This window comes from Oryctolagus cuniculus, chromosome 1 (genome assembly GCF_051225735.1).
Source record: "Oryctolagus cuniculus isolate XC-2025 breed Fujian yellow rabbit chromosome 1, ASM5122573v1, whole genome shotgun sequence".
Taxonomy (NCBI): domain Eukaryota; kingdom Metazoa; phylum Chordata; class Mammalia; order Lagomorpha; family Leporidae; genus Oryctolagus; species Oryctolagus cuniculus.
In genome coordinates, this window is record NC_142867.1 from 142,391,586 (window position 1) to 142,410,543 (window position 18,958).

The window sequence follows — 18,958 nt, forward strand, 5'->3', positions numbered from 1 at the left end:
GCTCTTTTTCTGTCTCTGTGTATGTATGTCTGCCTCTTTTTTTTGAACTTTTTTTTTTTTGACAGGCAGAGTGGACAGTGAGAGAGAGAGAGACAGAGAGAAAGGTCCTCCTTTGCCGTTGGTTCACCCTCCAGTGGCCGCCGCAGCTGGTGCACTGCGGCTGGCGCACCACGCAGATCTGAAAGGCAGGAGCCAGGTGCTTCTCCTGGTCTCCCATGGGGTGCAGGGCCCAAAGACTTGGGCCATCCTCCACTGCACTCCCGGGCCACAACAGAGAGCTGGCCTGGAAGAGGGGCAACCGGGACAGAATCCGGCGCCCCAGCCGGGACTAGAACCCGGTGTGCTGGCACCACAAGGCAGAGGATTAGCCTATTGAGCCACGGCGCTGGCTGTATGTCTGCCTCTTAAAAAAAAAAAGAGGAAATGAGATTAATTGTAAAAATGTTTTAATCAAAATAAGTGAAATTGATTATGATAAAATATTTTAGCAAATGCAGTGAAAGTGAATTTTTATTTTTGCAGATGCAGTGAAAGTGAATTTTCATTTCAACATGTTAAATTTTTAGAAAATTAGATTCTTTTTCTCATACTCTCTTTGAAATTTTGTGTGTAACTTTGAGAGCACATCTCAATTATGATGAGCCTGCTTTCATGTTCTCTGATGCCTTTGTGGCCAGTGGCTACTGTACAACTCTAGGATTATAATATTCTTATGTTGTATAATACATGACTACAAATATTACTTGAAAAGGTTATTTAAAATGCATATATAATATTAGCACCTCATAGTAGTCTAATCTATTTTTCTCCCTTGTATTTTTTCTTGTAGTATATTTTACTTCTAAAATTTTATAAACCCACAATATATTGTTACTGATTTTGCCTCAAATGAAATTATTTTAACAAAATGGAAAAGGAGAAAATATCTTTTGTAATTACCCATGTATAAAAGTGGCTTTATCTCACCTTCATTTCTGTGCCATAGATTCTTTCTTTGACTTTTTGATTGTTGGTTTCTTGGTTTTAAAGAGGTGATTTTTTTTTAAAAAAAAGATTTATTTATTTATTTATCTGAAAGGCAGAGAGCTAGATAGAGGCAGAGGCATAGAAAGAGAAGTCTTATATCCACTGGTTCACTCCTCAAATTGCTGCAATGGCAAGAGCTCGGAAATCCAAGGCCAGGAGCCAGAAGCTTCTTCTGGGTCTACCACACGGTGCAGGGGCCCAAAAACTTCTGCTGCTTTCCCAGGCCTTAAGTAGACTGGACAGGAAGTGGAGCAACTGGGACCCAAACCAGCTCCCATATGGGATGCTGGCACTGGAGGCAGCAGCTTTTCCCACTAGGCCACAGCACAGGCCCTAAAGAGATGATTTCATTCACTCCATTTTGTATACTTCAGAAGACAATTGTCATTCTTATCTTTGTTCATCTGTCCTCCAACTCTTAACGGCTTTTAAGTTTTTTTTCACACCATCCATGATTGTTTTCAGAAAATTGATTCTGATGTGTCGTGGTGTGGTTTTCTTCTTGCTCACCCAGTTGGAGTCAAAGATTCCTGTGTTTGGAGGCTTATGGTTTTCATCAAATTTGGAAAATCTGAGCCATTATTTCTTTTTCTTTGTTTTCTTTTTAAAGATTTTACTTATTTATTTGAGAGGCAGAGATACAGGCAGAGAAAGGGAGAGACAGAACCCTCTGGGTTCACTCCCCAGATGGCCACAATAGCCAGAGCTGATCCAATCCGAAACCAGGAATCAAGAGCTTCTTCCAGGTCTCCCACGCGGGTGCAGGGGCCCTAGCACTTGGGCCATCTTCTAGTCCTTTCCCAGGCCATTAGCAGAGAGCTGGATAGGAAGAGGAGCAGCCAGGACACAAACTTGTGCCTGTATGAGATGCCAGAACTGCAGGCAGAGTCTTAGCGTATTATGTCTACTGTGCCACGGTGCTGGTCCCAGAGTCATCATTTCTGTAAGTATTTGTCCTGCCCTACTCCTCTTTTCTAAGACTCTAGCCATTTAAATGTTAACCAACTTGATATTTTTCCAGAATTCATGAGATTCTTGTCATAATTTTACCTGTACTTTCTCTCTGCCTTATTTCGGGTATTTTCTGTTGCTATATCTGGAAATTCAGGATCTTTCTTCTGCACTATTTTATCTTTAATTATGCTTTTATTCTGTTCCATGGATTTTTCATTAGAAGTTCTTCCTGGTTTGTTTGTTACTGTTTCTTTTTTAGATTTATGTATTTATTTGAAAGGTGACATATAGAGAGAAAGATCTTCCATCTGCTGGTTCATTCTGCAAATGGCCACAACAGCCAGAGCTGGGCCAGGTTGAAGCAAGGAGCCTGGAGCTTCTTCTGGGTCTCCTATGAGTGTGCAGGGACTCAAGCACTTGGGCCATCTTCTGCTGCTTTCCCAGGCCATTAGCAGGGACCTGGATTGGAAATGGAGCAACCAGGACTTGAACTGGCGTCTGTATGGGATGCTGGCACTGTGTGTAGAGTCTTAACCTTCTATGCCACTGTGCTGGCCTCTTACTGATTTCTTTTTCAACATATATTTCTTTCCTCATTATATTCATATTTTTCTTTAGGTATTTATAATATATATAATAGTCATTTAAGGCCTTTGCTAATTCTGTCTGTCATTTTCAGCCTGTTTCTTAAAGCTGATTGTTCCTTTGGTTGTGGATCATACTTTGCTGCTTCTGGGCATATCTGGTAACTTTTTATTAGATGTTAGGAATTGTAGACATCACATTGATAAATGCTTTGATTATGTTGTCTTCTTTTAGAGAGTTTAGTTTTTTTCCTTGGCAGTCATTTAAATTCTTTGTGGATTAAGTCCATGCTTTTCCAGCTTGTTTTTGAACTTTCAGTGTGTGTGTGTCTGGGGGTGTGTGTATAGTAGCCTTCCTCCAGCTGTTTTTGCCCTGCTACTAAGGTGTGCCCTTTGGAGTCACTGCAGGCTGCCTGAACATGCAATTGCAGTGTCTCCCAGTGTGTGTGAGCTCCGTTGTTTACTTTGCCGTTCCCCAGCAGTGCGCTTTCTCTGCCCTTGGGGAAGGTACCCTGCACCACACAGATTATTATTCAGCCAGACTCTGGAGCTTTTTCTATGTTTGTCTGCCCTCTTTGTCATCTTCTGTCACACCAAACCCCAGTTTCTGTCTTCCTAACTTAGTGAGACTTGTGTGCTCTGTTTGTGCCGACTCTCCCTGCTTCCTGGTTCAGAAAGTACATCCAGGCAGGAAGCCAGGCCCATCACAGGACTCATATCCTCAGGTTTTCTGCTTTCAGGAGTCATAGTCTGGTGTTCTCTGTTGTCAGATGTCTAAAAACTTTTTGTCCAGTTTTCTAGGTTTTTGTAGGGGGTGGATAAATGTAGCTTGCTGGGACTGGAGGTCTTGATGACAACTGGAATGCTTTGAAAGCCTTTGAACAAGATAGTCAGGCTTCAAGAAGATTTCAGGTTATTGTTAGAAATGAGCATCTATATTAATATGCCACTTGACCTTGGTAAAATCAACATTTTCAGGTTACAAAGCTCTGTTGTAGCCTGTTCTATTAGTTTATAGATTGTAAGGGTTTATGGTGTGTATGTGAAATGTTTTAAGAGTCTTAGTGCTATAATAATTGCCATTTGCTAAGATTGTTAAGTTAAAAAAATTGTTGGGGATCTAAATGAGTTTTGGGATAGTTATGTGCAGGTGCTCTACAACACAGCTAACTGCCTGGGTTCAAATTCTGGCCCACCATCTATTAGCTTATTACCTCTCGAAAGCCACATAAAGTCACATTCTTTTCAGTATTAAAATTTCCTATCTTGGGAAAATAATTTTAACCCCTCATAGGATTATTGGGAGGATGCAGTGGTAGTTTACATTGTGTGTGTGTGTGTGTGTGTGTGTGTGTGTGTGTGTGAAAGAGGGAGGGAGGGAGGGAGGGGGAGAGAGAGAGAGAGATTTAAGAATATTTAGATACTAAGTGCTAAATATTTAATTATTGTCACTGTTGTGATTATAGTATCAAGGAATTGAGTTTGTATTTATATTAAGATTTAATATGCTAAGCCTTGAATTTGCTTTTTCTGATAATTTTAATTGAAACATCCCATACTTTTTTTTAAATTTTTTATTTATTTGACAGGTAGAGTTACAGTGAGAGAGAGAGACAGAGAGAAAGGTCTTCCTTCCGTTGGTTCACTCCCCAAATTGCCACCGCGGCCGGTGCTGCGCCAATCTGAAGCCAGAAGCCAGGTGCTTCCTCCTGGTCTCCCATGCGGGTGCAGGGGCCCGAGCACTTGGGCCATCCTCCACTGCCTTCCCGGGCCACAGCAGAGAGCTGGACTGGAAGAGGAGCAACCAGGACTAGAACCCGGTGCTCATATGGGGTGCTGGCGCTGCAGGTGGAAGATTAACCAAGTGAGCCATGGTGCCAGCCCCCACATCTCTTGCTTTTTAAACTCTGTATCTCTTTTTGTAAGTTACAAAATAATGGATAACACATATATACCACACAGCATTAAAAGTAGACTATTACTGTTGTGCTCATTGTCATATCTGGAACTCTTGCCCTCAAATATCCTGTTCTCTCTCCTGTCTTGAATTTTCTTTTCTTTTTTTAAGTATTTATTTATTTAAAATTTAGAGTCAGAGAGAGAGAGAGAATTTCCATCTGCTGGTTACTGCCCCGTTGGCTGCAATGGCTAATGCTGGAATAGGCTGAAGCCAGAAACCAGGAGCTTCATGTAGGTCTCCCACTTGGGCCATCTTCCACTGCTTTTCCCATGCCATTAATAAGGAGGTGGCTAAGAAGCAGAGCAGCTGGGACGAGAACCAGTGCCCATGGGGAACGCTGCCATTGCAGGCCACAGCCTTACCTGCTAGCTGCAGTGCCAGCCCCTTGAGCTTTCTTTCCTTGTTGCCTTGCATTCTTAAAAATAGTTTCACTGTGAATTGGGTTAGATGTAACATTATACAATTTAGTTTTTAATGTCTTTAAAATTTCACATAGATATATTCTTCTGCCACCTGGTTGTTTTGCTTGATGTTATTATTTTTACAATCTATTCATGTTGGTGCATGTAACCATAGTATGTTTGCTTTTATTACTGTAGCGCATGTTTCTTATTTCCAGGTTACAAACAGTACACTCTGCATGTTTCTGTGCATGTATCCTGGTATACATGTGCAAGAGTTTCTCTGGATATGTGTCTAGAAGCAGATACTTCAGATGGTAATCTTCAATTGGCTGCTGGCTGAAGCAGACCAGATTGGGAATGAGTGTTTTAATAGGCCAGTTAAGGGATTATGAGAAATTAAGCAAGAATGATTGCCAAGTGATAGAGGGAAGCAGATGAATTAGAGATTCTATTTGGAAATAGGATAATCAGTAGGTTTTGAGGGTATATTTCATAAAGGGTTGCAGGGTGAAAAGAGGGAATATGAAGGCTGACCTCCAGGATTTTAAATCAAGATTCCATTTACTGAAATGGGAACTGCTTCAACAGATAAGAGGTGTGTTTATTTTAATTCACACCTGGACTTTTAATAGACTTTATTTTTAAAAGTAGTTTTAGATGCACAGCAAAATAAATCGAAGTTCAAAGATTTCCCAGTATACCCCATCCTCTCACAAGCACAGCCTCTCCCACTATCAACATGGCAAACCAGCGTGGCACATTTGTTACAGTGAAGCACCTATACTGACCCATTGTTATCTGCTGGAGTCCATGGTTACTTAGGGGTCATTCTGGATGCGGTACTTTCCATGGGTTTAGACAAATCCATAGACATGTATTGCCAGTGCTGTATCATGAAGAATAATTTCACAGTGCTAAAAATGCTCTGTGCTCTCTGCCAATTCATTCCTCTCCTCCATAACTTATGTCTGGAAACCACTGATCTTTTTACTATCTGCACAGGTTTGCCTTTTCCAGATTGTCATATAGTTGGAATCATGGAGCCTTTTCAGACTGGCTTCTTTCACTTAGTAATTTAGGTCATTTAAGTTTCTTCCTTGATTTCATGGCTTGATAGCTCTTTTTTTTGTTGTTTGTTTAAGTGGTGAATAATATTCCATTGTCTGAGTATGTCAGTTTATCCATTCACTGATTGAATGTCCTCTTGGTTGCTTCTAAGTTTTGGCAATTTTGAATAAAACTGCTCTAGACATCTTTGTGCAGCTGCTTGTGCACATGTATCAGTGGGGATAACAGCTGGATCCTATGGTAAGAGTATGTTTATTTTTTGCAAGCAATTCCCAAAGTAGCTGTCCCATTTTACATCCCCACCAGCAATTAATGAGAGTTTCTATTGCAATACATCCTTGCCAGCATTTTTTTTTTCTTCAGTGTTCTGGATTTTGGCTTTTTAATGGGTATGTCATGGTGTCTTATTATTTTAATTTGCATCTCCCTGGTGACATATGATGTAGAACATCTTTTCATAGGCTTATTTGCCATTTTTTGTATCTTCAGTGAGGTATCGGCTAAGGTCTTTGGTCCACGTTTTAATCAGCTTCTTTTCTTACTGTTGAGTTTTAAGAGTTCTTTGTATATTTTGAATATCAGTTTGTCAGTCTCTGATCTGTCTTGCAAACATTTTCTGTCTGTGGCTTTTCCTTTTTTTTTTTTTAAATTAAAGATTTACTTATTTATTTGAAAGGCAGAGAGACAGAGAGACAGAGAGAGAGATCTCCTCCATTCTCCAGTTCACTCTCCAAATGACCACAACAGCCAGGTCTGGGGCAGGCAAAAGCCAGGAGCCAGGGTCTCCCACATGGAATGCAGAGTCCCAAGTACTTGGGCCATCATTTGCTGTCTTCTCATTTGCATGAAACTTGCATCCAATGCATTGTAATTGCCACACTCTGATAAGGGATGCCAGCATCACAAACAACAGCTTAGTCTGCTGTGCCACAATGGCAGCCCCTCAGTCTGTGACTTCTCTTCTAGTTGTATGATAGTATCCCTCACAGAACAGAAAATTTTAATTTTAATGAAGCCCAGCTTACCAGTTCTTCTTTCATGGTTGGGTCTTTGGTGTTGTATATAAAAAGTCATTGCCAAACCCAAGGTCAACTAGCTTTTCTCCTATATTGTCTTTTAGTAGTTTTATAATTTTACATTTTACATTTAGGTTTGTTATGCATTTGGAGTTATTTTTTGGAAAGTATGTAGGTCTGTGTCTAGATTCATTTTCTTTGCCTGTGGATACATACGATTTTACAATGTCATTAGCCACCATTCCTAATATCAGTGTGCTTGCCTTTGGAGAGCTCTGTTCTCTTTCTGGTATGCTCTTAGAGCAGATCTAAATGGTTTGCAGTTACATGTAATGGCATTGAACAAGGACCCAGAGGACTCCCTTGCAAATGGCCTGAGATTTGCACTTTTTAATCTTTGGGTTGTGTCCAGTTCTGAGCTGTATTAGTTGAGGTTGCTAGTTTTAGCTACGTTTTGGGTAGGTAATGTTTGATCTTACTAAGGCCTTTTCCGTATTTAAATAATTTAAGTGCAGTGACATTTGGAGGTAAAAGATCATAATTTATATCATAAAGATGGGGAAATAAGGGAAATGGCAAATGATAAATCTGAAAGTCTGGATTTGAATAGTGGCCCTGCTAATGATGAGCTATGTGTTAGTTTCCTATTACTTCTGTAACAAATTACCTCAAGTCAAGTGGCATAAACAACACAACATTTTTATCTTGTAGTTCTAGAAGTCAGAAGTCCACAGTGGGCCTCACTGGACCAGAATCAGGTGTCTGCACAGCTGCTTTCCTTTGGAGACTCTGGGAGAGAATCAATTTCCTTGCCTTGTCTAGCCTCTCTGGGGCCACCCACATTCCTTGGCTCGTGGCCTCTCCTCCATCTTCAATGCTAGAAGGTGTCTCAGGTTGCCTTTCCTGCTTCTCCCTCTGCTTTCCACCTCTCTGACTTTTAAGACCCTGTGATTGCACGGACCCACTTGCATCATTCATTTTAATCTTCTAGTTTAAAGTAGGTAATCTTAATTCTATCTGTAACCATAATTCTCCTTTGCCATGAGAAGTAATGTATTCACATGCTCCAGGGATTAGGATACACGGACATCTTCGGAGAGGTTGTTTTGCCTACTTGCAAGCAGGTTGCTCACAGACAGCCATGTGGGCAATTTGAACTACTTTCTTATTGGTAAAATGAGAATAATACCATCAACAACTGCTTAAAGATTTAGGTAAATGTTGTTTCAGAACACTTTTAGAAATACAGACATTTTACAAATGTTAGAGTTTACACTGAATCCAGTAAATGTTATGGAAAGACGTTTTTTTTTGGACAGGCAGAGTTAGAGAGAAAGGTCTTCCTTCCGTTGGTTCACCCCCTAAATGGCCGCTACGGCTGGCACGCTGCGTTGATCCAAAGCCAGGAGCCAGGTGCTTCCTCCTGGTCTCCCATGCAGGTGCAGGGCCGAAGCACTTGGGCCATCCTCCACTGCCTTCCCAGGCCACAGCAGAGAGCTGGACTGGAAGAGGAGCAACCGGGACAGAATCCGGTGCCCCAACCAGGACTAGAACCCAGGGTGCCGGTGCCGCAGGTTGAGGATTAGCCAAGTGAGCCGCCGCGCTGGCCTGGAAAGACATTTAAGGTGTCTTATTAATCTACTGTGATCTTGTATCTGCGTGTAAGTGACAGACCTATGGCTCTAATGGAAACATTGAAAGGTGAAATTGTGTCTATATAAAAAGGAAGCTCCCTTCGTATAAGTTACAATGATATATATGGGAGACTTTTTTTTTTTTTTCTTTCTGTCAGGCAGAGTTATACAGTGAGAGAGAGAGAGTTATAGACAGTGAGAGAGACAAAGAGAAAGGTCTTCCTTCTGTTGGTTCACTCCCCTAATGGCTGCTACCGCCAGCACTACGCTGATCTGAAGCCAGGAGCCAGGTGCTTCCTCCCAGTCGTATATGGGAGACTTCTATCAAAGCTTCTTATAGATGATCAGAAATCACTTAAAGAGTTTAATACTTTCCTGTACTTTACTTTCCACAACCTTGAAAAATATTGTTAAGATGGAGATTAAGAACTAGGTAGAAGGGCCAGCATTGTGGTATAGCAGGTAAAAGCCTCCACCTGCAATGCTGGCATCCCAAATGGGTGCCAGTTTGGTCCTGGCTGCTCCACATCCCATCCAGCTCACTGCTAATGGCCAAGAAAAGTTGTGGAAGATGGCCCAAGTGCTTGGGCCCTTGCTGCCCATGTGGGAGACCTGGAAGAAGCTTCTGGCTCCTGGCTTCATCTGAGGAGTGAGCCAGTGGATAGAAGATTCATTCATTCATTCTCTCTCTCTCCTCTTTCTAACTCTGACATTCAAATAAATAAAGCTTAAAAAAGAAAACCAAATAACTAGGTGGAATGGGCGCCGGGTTCTGTGCTGGTTGCTCCTCTTCCAGTCCAGCTCTCTGCTGTGGCCCGGCAGTGGAGGATGGGCCAAGTGCTTGGGCTCCTGCACTCGTGTGGGAGACTGGGAGGAAACACCTGGCTCCTCGCTTCAGATAGGTGTAGTTCTGGCCGTAGCAGCCATTTGGGGGTGAACCAACGGAAGGAGGACCTTTCTCTGTGTCTCTCTCTCTCACTGTCTAACTCTGTCAAAACACACACACATACACATACACACACACAGAATTGGGTTGAGCGCTAATCTAAGGGAATGAGAATTTGTTGAAGGATTTTAAACTGCAAATGACATGAAATATGTTTAAAAAAATCTAGATGGAGATATTATAGAGGTATTTATGCCACAGTTATAAATGTGGTCTAATCTTAATGCATTTTTAAAATAAATATCAAAGAGAACTCTAAACCTGAGGCCTTTAACTCAAATGTATAACTTTATAACCTTAAATATATAGACAGTTGCTCCTCACTTGCAATGCAGTCATGTCTTGATATACCCATTGTAAATTGAAAACATCACATCAAAAAAGCATTTGTTAGATATAGCCAACTGATGCCTTACCTTGGCAACACATGGGCAGTAGAGTTTTGATGATTCAACCTGGTGATCAAGTGGCAGACTGGAAGCCACGTTGGCTGCCACTCCTCAGCATGCAAGATCAAAATTTGAAGTACGAATTCTACTGAATGTACATTGCTTGCAGTCACTGTAAAGTCAAAAATATGTTAAGTCAGTCATAAGACGGTAACTGTCTATATGCACGTTTCTAAAAGTGTAAAAATGAAATTAAAAGATACGTTGGTTCGGGTACAAAAGATATTTTTTAATTTCACTGTTTTTATTTTTTTAAACTTTTATTTAATAAGTATAAATTTCCAAAGTACAACTTTTGGATTATAGCAGCTTTTTCCCCCCATAACCACCCTCCCACCCACAACCATCCCATCTTCCACTCCCTCTCCCATCTCATTCTTCATCAAGATTCATTTTCAATTATCTTTATATACAGAAGATCAATTTAGTATATACTAAGTAAACATTTCAACAGTTTGCACCCATACAGAAACACAAAGTATAAAGTACTGTTTGAGTACTAGTTATACTGTTAATTCACATAGTGAACTTCCTGTGATCTTCTACTGGGAGATTTTCTTCCTTTACCTTCTTTCATAATGATGGCCGTGTTTCTGTGTGTAACACATCTTTAAGCATCTTTTGCAGGGCTGGACGAGTGGTGACAAATTCTTTCAATTTCTGTTTGCTATGAAAGCTCTTTATTTCACCTTCCTTCACAAATGAGAGCTTTGCAGGATATAATATTCTGGGATGGCAGTTTTTTTCTTGTAGTACTTGGGCTATATCTCACCATTCCTTCCTAGCCTGTAGGGTCTCAGATAAAAAGTCTGCTGTGAGTCTAATTGTAGATCCTCTGAGAATAATCTGACGTCTCTCTCTTGCACATTTTAGAATATTTTCTTTCTGTTTCACTGTGGTGAGTTTAATTACAACGTGTCGTGGTGAGGATCTCTTTTGGTCATGTTTACTGGGGGCTCTATGAGCTTCGTGTACTTGGATGTCTCTTTCCTTCTCCAAACCCTGGAAGTTTTCTGCTAGTATCTCACTAAAAAGGCCTTCTAATCCTTCCTCTTTCTCCAAGCCTTCAGGAACTCCTAGAACCCGAATTTGGGTTTTTTAATAGTATCCTATAGATTCCCAACAATATTTTTTAGATTTCTAATTTCATCTTCTTTTCTTTGGTTTGACTGTGCTCTGTCTTCTAAGTTCAATATTCTGTCTTCTACCTCACTGATTCTGTTTTTTAAGGCTCTCAAATGTGTTTTTCATTTGTTCTGTTGAATTCATTTCATTTTGATTTCTCATCAATATCTCAATTTCATGTTCTACTAAATTCCTCATTTCATTTTGATTCCTTCTTAAGATTTCATTTTTATGAGAGAGATTTTCTGTCCTGTCCTGTATGGATTTCTGTAGTTCATGCATTTGTTTTTGATCACTTCTAAATGTTTTTATCATAATTTTTTTGAATTCTGTATCTTGCATTTCTTCTGTCTTTTCATCTTCATGATCTTGTATTGGAGTGTCATGTTCATTTGGGAGCATCATGATGTCTTCCTTGTTCTTGTTTCCTCGGTTTTTGTGTTTGTTTGGCATTGTGGAGATATTCTTTGGTTTCCTCTTTTTTTTTTTTTCTTCGCTTTGGTGGCCTTTCTCATTATACTATGACTCTAGATTAAGTGGACTGTCTGCTTTTGGTGAATCTCTAGAGGCTTGTGGTGGGTGTGGCCAGAGAGCTCTGTTCAGTTCTTCAGGGTTAAGGGTGTGTCAAAGGTGACATACCCAGGTTTGGCATGGTGAATCTTCTCTCCCTCTTTTTTTTTTTTTTTTAATTCAGAAGGGAAGTAATTCCACTCAGCTGAGCTATTCTCCTTGAAGGCAATCAGTACCTGAGCGCTAGCCCCAGTGGGTATAATATTTGTCTGCTCTGTCCCAAGGACCACACAAAGGATCTGTGCAGTCCTCAGTGTAAGCTCAGGTTCCCCTGCAGTGTCTCTCACTGGGTAGCCAAGGTTACCAAGTTTGTGGCATCTCACCTGAGACTACTCAATTCTGAACCACACTGTGAGTTCTCCCACACACCCTCAGTCCCCCCCCCCCCCCCCCAAGCCCCGGTTCATAAGCTCCACACATTCACTAGGTCTTAGTCTCCTGTTATTATTCCAAACCAGAGTCAAGTTTTTCTGTTTGGTTGAAGGTGGGCGCAGCCCTGAGCTGGCACAGCTGTTACATATGTCCAAAATGGCGCCTGCTCTATTGTCTTGCACACCTTTGTAAGGTGTGTGGAGAAAGAGAATCATGTCTGTACTGCCCCTTTTGTTTTTTTCTCTCCTCTATTTAGGCTGGTGAACTTTCCCCCACGGGGCTTCAAGCCTCGTTCCCTCTAGGTTCTTCCTGCCGCTTTTCCGCCAGTGTCTTGGGCTACTGTGGTTTCACCTCACCTCCATTTCCACTGCTGGTGTGGCGGAGAAGATTCTCGGCAGTTGGGCTCCCGAGCCGTGGGTGCCCGTGTCTTCCACATAGATCCACCGTGTCCCTCTAATTCCGGAAGAGTTCTCTCTGCAGTTTTTCCCCTAACTCTTCCTTGAGACGTCACTATTTCCACTTTTATTAAACTATCTTTTCCTGGACTATCAGTGTGCTCCCTCCTTATTCCACCATCTTGGAGCCTCTCAAGATTTTAAAATCCATACATAAGCTTTTTGAATACCCCTCATATGCATGGATTTCCAATTTTTTGCACCCAAATAAACTGATTGTTTGTAAAACATGTATTTATTCAGGAGACAGAGGGAGAGAGGCAGACAGAACACCCATCCACTGGTTCATTCCCTACATGCCTGGAACATCCGGCTGAAGTCAGAACCCAGGAACTCAGCCCTAGTGTCCCACATGGGTAACAGGAACCTAACTGTTTGAACCTTTACCTGCTGCCTTCAATGGTGCACATTAGCAAGAAGTTAGAATTGGGAGAGGAGACAGAACTTGAACCCAGGCTGTCTGGATATGGGATACTGGCATCTCAAGCAGTGGCCTAACTGCTGAACCAAATACCCGCCCCCTTCCATGAACTTTTTGAAGTACGCTTGTATGTATATTTGTGGATTCGATTGACCCTACATGTCCACAGGCTTTGTATCCTCAGATTGAACTAATCAAGGCTCAAAATATTTGAAAGAAAAGTTGCATCTGTACTGAAAATGTGCAATATGCATAACTTTTTTCTTGTTATTAGTCCCTAAACAGTACAGTTTAGCAGCTATTTACATAGTATTTAAATTATATTGGAGGCCAGCACCATGGCTCACTTGGCTAATCCTCCACTTGCGGCGCTGGCACCCCAGGTTCTAGTCCCAGTTGGGGCGCTGGGTACTAGTCTCAGTTGCTCCTCTTCCAGTACAGCTCTCTGCTGTGGCCCAGAAGGGCAGTGGAGGATGGCCCAGATGCTTGGATTCCTGCACCCGCTTGGGAGACCGGGAAGAAGCACCTGGCTCCTGGCTTCGCATCGGCGCAGTGCTGGCCGTAGCAGCCATTTGGGGAGTGAACCAACGGAAGAAAGACCTTTCTCTCTGTCTCTCTCTCACTGTCTATAACTCTCTGTCTCTCTCACTAACTCTGCCTGTCAAAAAAAAGTTAAAATAATTATATTGGATATTATAAGTTTTGTGGAGCTGATTTAAAGAATATGTTAGTTTATATGCAAATACTGTACCATTTTATAGATCAGTTATGAGCACTCAAAGATTTTGGTATTCTCAGAGGATCCTGGAACCATTTCCCCAAGATACCAAGGACCAGTTGCATTTGTTTTCCCCTCCTAGCAAAGTAAGTCTCTTTAAGTTGAACTAAACACAAGTTGCTTTATGATTATAAGGTCAATTCCTGGCTCAGAGCTTTGAATCATTTTTTACTTTTGTAACATTTTGCTCTCCACAGAGTATATAATGATAGGTAGAGGTGAGTGATGGAAAGGTTGTACCACAGTGAAGGAAGTAGCCACTTGGATTTGTCCCGCAGTTCTTGGGAGTATGTGTCCAGGAGAGACATGAGGACTGGCATAGTCTTCTGGAAGCCAACACAGTTCAAAGTTGGTTTTCTGGGTCTTGGTCTTATAGCTTTAGGGATTTTATGGCTTTTCATGGGTGTGTTTGGAAAAGAAGTGTTCTCATTCCTTGCTTAACCTATGCGAATAATCCTCCAGGACTTTGATCACCAGGAAGAGGGCTGTGAGACTGTCATCTGTCCTCCAGATGAAAGGCCCTTCTTGCATCCTTACTTTACAGAGATGGGGCCACAACTTTTTGGTTATTTCAAGCTTGTGCTTCTAGAAAGGATCTTTTAGAGAATTCTTATGACTGTTTTTTCTTCTTTTTGGTTTCTTTTCAGTGATAGAAAACATGGCCAGCTGTCACGTAGATTGCTGTAGGTGGTTTGGGGTTTTCCTTACCTGCCTTTGGGCTAGGGTTACCTGTCAATTTCTGATTGAACTGAGTTGGCCTTTAATTTGATCTTGTCTCCGTGTTATGTTGGGGGTATGGGTCAGGGCTGGGGACTGCTGAGCCAGAATTTAGTTGTGCAGCCATCCTTTTAGTTCACATCCTTTTCTGAATGCCTGTTCCGGGTGTCCTGACTGAAGTTTCTGAAATGTCTGAGATAATTCCCCTTAAGAATAAGGCTGTAAAGTTATATTACTATTGTTCTAAGCAAAATTAGCATAGAAAGCAAATTTTCAATAGAAAATAAAGTTTGAGAGTAAATAGATCTGTGGAATTTTGTAACTGCTGTGTTCTGTGATAGTCTGTGTGGTTAATCACTGAACAGATGTAAGGGTGAATTTCATTGTCCCCTTGGAACATATTTCACCTGTATCTTAGCTGTTTATTAAGGGATTTAAGAGGCTGTGTATCTTCCTTAAGAGGACTGAAAAGGGACTTGCAGTGGCCTATCTGTTTTCATTGCAGCATTAGATAAAGTTAAACCATTTTTGTGAATGTTGAAAGTGCAATATTGAAAGTATCCAGTTTTCTAGCCATTTGTGCACATTAAAAATAACTCGCTATTCATGTTCAGTGGTTTTCTTGTTAGACAATGTAGGGGACTTGCCACAACACATGCATCAGATTATAAAAAGACTGCAAATTTAATAATTACAACATGGCGCAGACCGCGCTGGCAGATACTGGAGTACAGCACACTCTTTAATCATCATGCTTCCCATAGTGTGGGTGGTCACGGTCCGCAGACGTCTCAGCCAGTCCAGTCCCCTTGCGAGAGGGATTGTAAAGCAAAGTACAAGTAAACAGCATTCCACAGGCTTTTCAGGATTTCATTTTGAGGAAGTATAGCATTTCTTTTAGAGTGCTTTTCTCCTTTCGTTCCTCTTTCTCCAACCTCTTCCTTCAAGTTTTTGTTAGAGACTGTTTGCTTTTATCAGACAAAACCTTCTTCCATGTGCTTTTGCTTTCTTTATCCAGTTTTTTTTTTCCTTTTGGCAGCAAACAAACATTTAATGCTTCTAAAGTCTGTTTCAGCATAAAAGCTGAAAAGTAGCAGGCTATTGTGATCATTAGAAATTAGTAACTCCCCACAGCAAGTCACTATTGAATTTAATTGATTTTTTTCTTATTTCATTCTTAAAACAATTTAACTTTTGCCCCTTGTTTCCTTTGATATTTATTTTATTGAGCGAAAATACATGAATCATTTGTGAAGTTTTTCCTTTCTTATCCAAAAATGGTCTCCTTGCTGGCCTGTTTTGTTCTTCAGTAATCGATTTTACCTTTTTTGAAAGCTTTTATTGACCTGCTGCTCTAACTGACTGTCAATGAAAGAAGCAAGCGATGGAAATGTTCAGTTTTTGTCCATTCAGGAGAACTGTGCGGTTTATTGAATCTCTTGGTCTGTTTCTCTAGGGAGGAGTTATTTTAAGTAATAAATGTATACAAATCGAAATGTGTCTGTCTGCAACATTAATATTTTCTCCCTGAAAGAATGAATTTTAAAATAAAAATGTAGAAAATACAGATATGTTAATAAAAAGCAGTCAGTGCTGTAATGTGCACTTCTTCTCCCTTGCCATTGTGGGTTTCCTGTAGAGGGAGGGTGTCTTACTGCTAAAAATGGGAGACAGGCTGTTCCTACTCCTCATATGTAAAATTAAAGACAGACGTTTTGAAAAATAAAGCACAACATTTTAGATGATATTTTATGAACACTCATAATTCATATATATAAAGGAACTATATAATAGAATAAAATAGTTTATAAACTTGTATATCATAAGATATAGACCATAATAAAGTCATAATATGCTGTACTTTTTATATAAGCTGACTAAAAATGATTTGCCTCTAATTATAATTTATAATGACATTGTCAAAATCAACTTAAAGAGAAAGTAGAGTGATTATACATTGTAGAAGCAATGACTTCCTTTTAAAATCATACCTGTTATAAACCCTAGTACTATACATAGATCTTTGGAGAGTTTTGTTGTTTGTAAAAGCACTTAACAAATGCTTTAGTCATTTTCATTTATGATAAAGCTAATCTAATTCTCTATTCTAATGCTACTTGCCAAGCTTTAGATCACAACGGCTTAATTTATGAAAAAAATTGCTGGCTAATCCCCTTTGGTATTTTGAAGCTATTTTGGGCACCGTTTGTTCTATGGAACGTTCCAGTCTGTTTATGGGGAGCCATCAGTGTTTGATGTGGGACCCTCTGGCAGAGGGGGGTTGGAAGTTCGGAGTTTGGGTGCAATTGGGACAAGTTAAGGATGCTGAATTTAACTTTCTTTTGGATTTGTCTTTCATCTATAAATTGCAGGATTAAATTTAATTTTAAGTGCAGTAGGAGTGAGGCAGGTTGGTTTTGGTTTTAGAAATCATCCTTTGGAGTTTGGTAACCATATCAAAAGCAAGGATGTTGACATTTAAAATTTTCATATTACTGGTTAACATATACTTATGACTAAGTATTTATTTATCCCTTTTCCTGAGCTTCCTGATGCATCTCACGTTTGGCTTAAGACCCCAGGGTCAACCCTCTTTCACAGAAAATGTGTCTTCAAGTCCTTCATGCATCATGTCAGGCTCGTGCTGTGGTTCTCAGAGAGTGGACTGCCTGAGACCACTGGAATTCAGCAGATTTCTGTTCACTGACATGCTTTCAGCACATTTCCCCCGTTCCCAATATCTGATGAAGCTTCACAGGCCTATGTGAATACAGCTCCTGGAACCCCTTTCTTATTAAGATAACTGACCTTATCAGAGGCATGAGTAAGGCTTCAATTCTGAATGTTCGATGTATTATTTTATTTTCTAGCTGTTTAGGTGAAATTGAAGCATGAATATTTTGTGTAAGTTTAGACTACTATTCTTTTTTTTTTTTTTAAGATGTATTTATTTATTTGAAAGAGCTACACAGAGAGAGGAGAGGCAGAGAGAGGCGCGGGGGGGGGGGGGTCTTCCATCCAATGGTTCACTCCCCAGTTGCCGCAATGGCCAGAGCTGCGCTGATCTGAAGTCAGGAGCCAGGAGCTTCTTCCACGTCTCCCACGCAGGTGCAGGATCCCAAGCACTTAGGCCATCCTCCACTGCTTTTCCAGGCCAAAGCAGAGAACTAGATCAGAAGAGGGGCAGCCGGGACTAGAACCGGCGCCCACATAGGATGCCAGCACTTCAACCCACTGCACCACAGCGCCAGCGCCGACTACTATTCTTGCCATGGATTTGTTTCCTTGGCCTTGGTCTATAAACACATTAGTATGTACTACTCATTTTTTCTTTCTGAGTAATTGTACATTGTGCTTCCTCACTATACCCTATGTGTAAATATTCATCATTCTGTTTTGTGTTATAGATTAACAACCCTCAAAGTGTAGTCTGAGGATGCTAGGGGTTTTAGGAGATCTGCAAGGCCCTCCCTTATCCTACTATTTATCTTTATGATCTTGGGCTTTCTTCCTAAATTGAACCAAGCTATATTAAAACAAATTGAATGCAGCTACAGATGTAAGAATATAGCTATCTTCTATTAAGCCAGAATTAAAGAAACTTGCCAAAAAAAAAAAAAAAAAAAGTGAAACAGGGAGAACTCTTGACATAGTGGTCAAGATGCTGGTTGGGATGCCCACATCCCATATTGGAGGGCTTGGGTTTGAGTCTCAGCTCCACTTCAATTCCAGCTTCCTTCTAATGTATACCTTGGTAGGCAGCAGTTGATGGCTCAAGCACTTGGGTCTCCACCACCCATGTGGAAAATTTGGATTGAGTTACTGCTCCTGGCTTCAGCCTGGCCTAGCCCCAGCTGATGTGGGCTTTGCAGAGTGAACCAGCAGATGGGAAGGTCTCTTTCTGTTTGTTCTCTCTCTTTGCTCTTTAAATAAATAAAATAGTACTAACAAAAAATGTAAAACTACCACTTAAAGATTTTGTTTTAGAAAATATTTTTCATAAATAATATTTGTTAATATGTAAAGAATTGAGTGTTTTTCTAATGAACTAGTAGGTAAATATTATAAAATTTATCTGAAATTTAATTAGCAATATAGTAAATAATTAAAGAGAAAAACAATATAAATAAGAGCTCTATGGGGTCCTGAGACCAACAAATTTAAGATCTTTACACCTATTGCTATCATTCCCAAACTTTGCTTATCTTCTCTGAGAGCTTTATCCAAGACAGCCTATAAAATATAGAGTGAAATTCATTCACAGTCATGAGGTTTTAAAATTTTTTAATTTATTTGAAAGGCAGAAAGAGAGAGAAAAAGAGATTTACCATCTGCTGGTTCAGTCCCCAAATGCCCACCATAGCTGGAGCAGGCCCAAGCCAGAAGCCAGGATCCTGAAACTCAATCCAGATCCCCTGTGTGGGTGGCAGGGACCCAAGTGCTTGAGCTATCACCTGCTATGTCCCAGAGTGTGCCTCT

General features: G+C 40.6%; 1 protein-coding gene and 1 long non-coding RNA gene across 10 annotated transcripts in view; one reads left to right on the forward strand and one right to left on the reverse strand.

Moving 5' to 3' along the window:
• The window catches only part of FANCC (FA complementation group C), a 250,334-nt gene that overhangs the window by 123,469 nt on the left and 107,907 nt on the right, over nt 1-18,958 (forward strand). The gene's annotated exons all lie outside the window — the stretch shown is intronic.
• The window catches only part of LOC127482834 (uncharacterized), an 82,638-nt gene continuing 71,894 nt past the window's right edge, over nt 8,215-18,958 (reverse strand). The window contains exons 2-3 of the long non-coding RNA XR_007908670.3: nt 10,009-10,153; nt 8,215-8,620 (exon numbers count right to left, since the gene is read on the reverse strand). This is a non-coding gene — a long non-coding RNA (uncharacterized LOC127482834). The remainder of the gene's footprint in view (nt 8,621-10,008; nt 10,154-18,958) is intronic.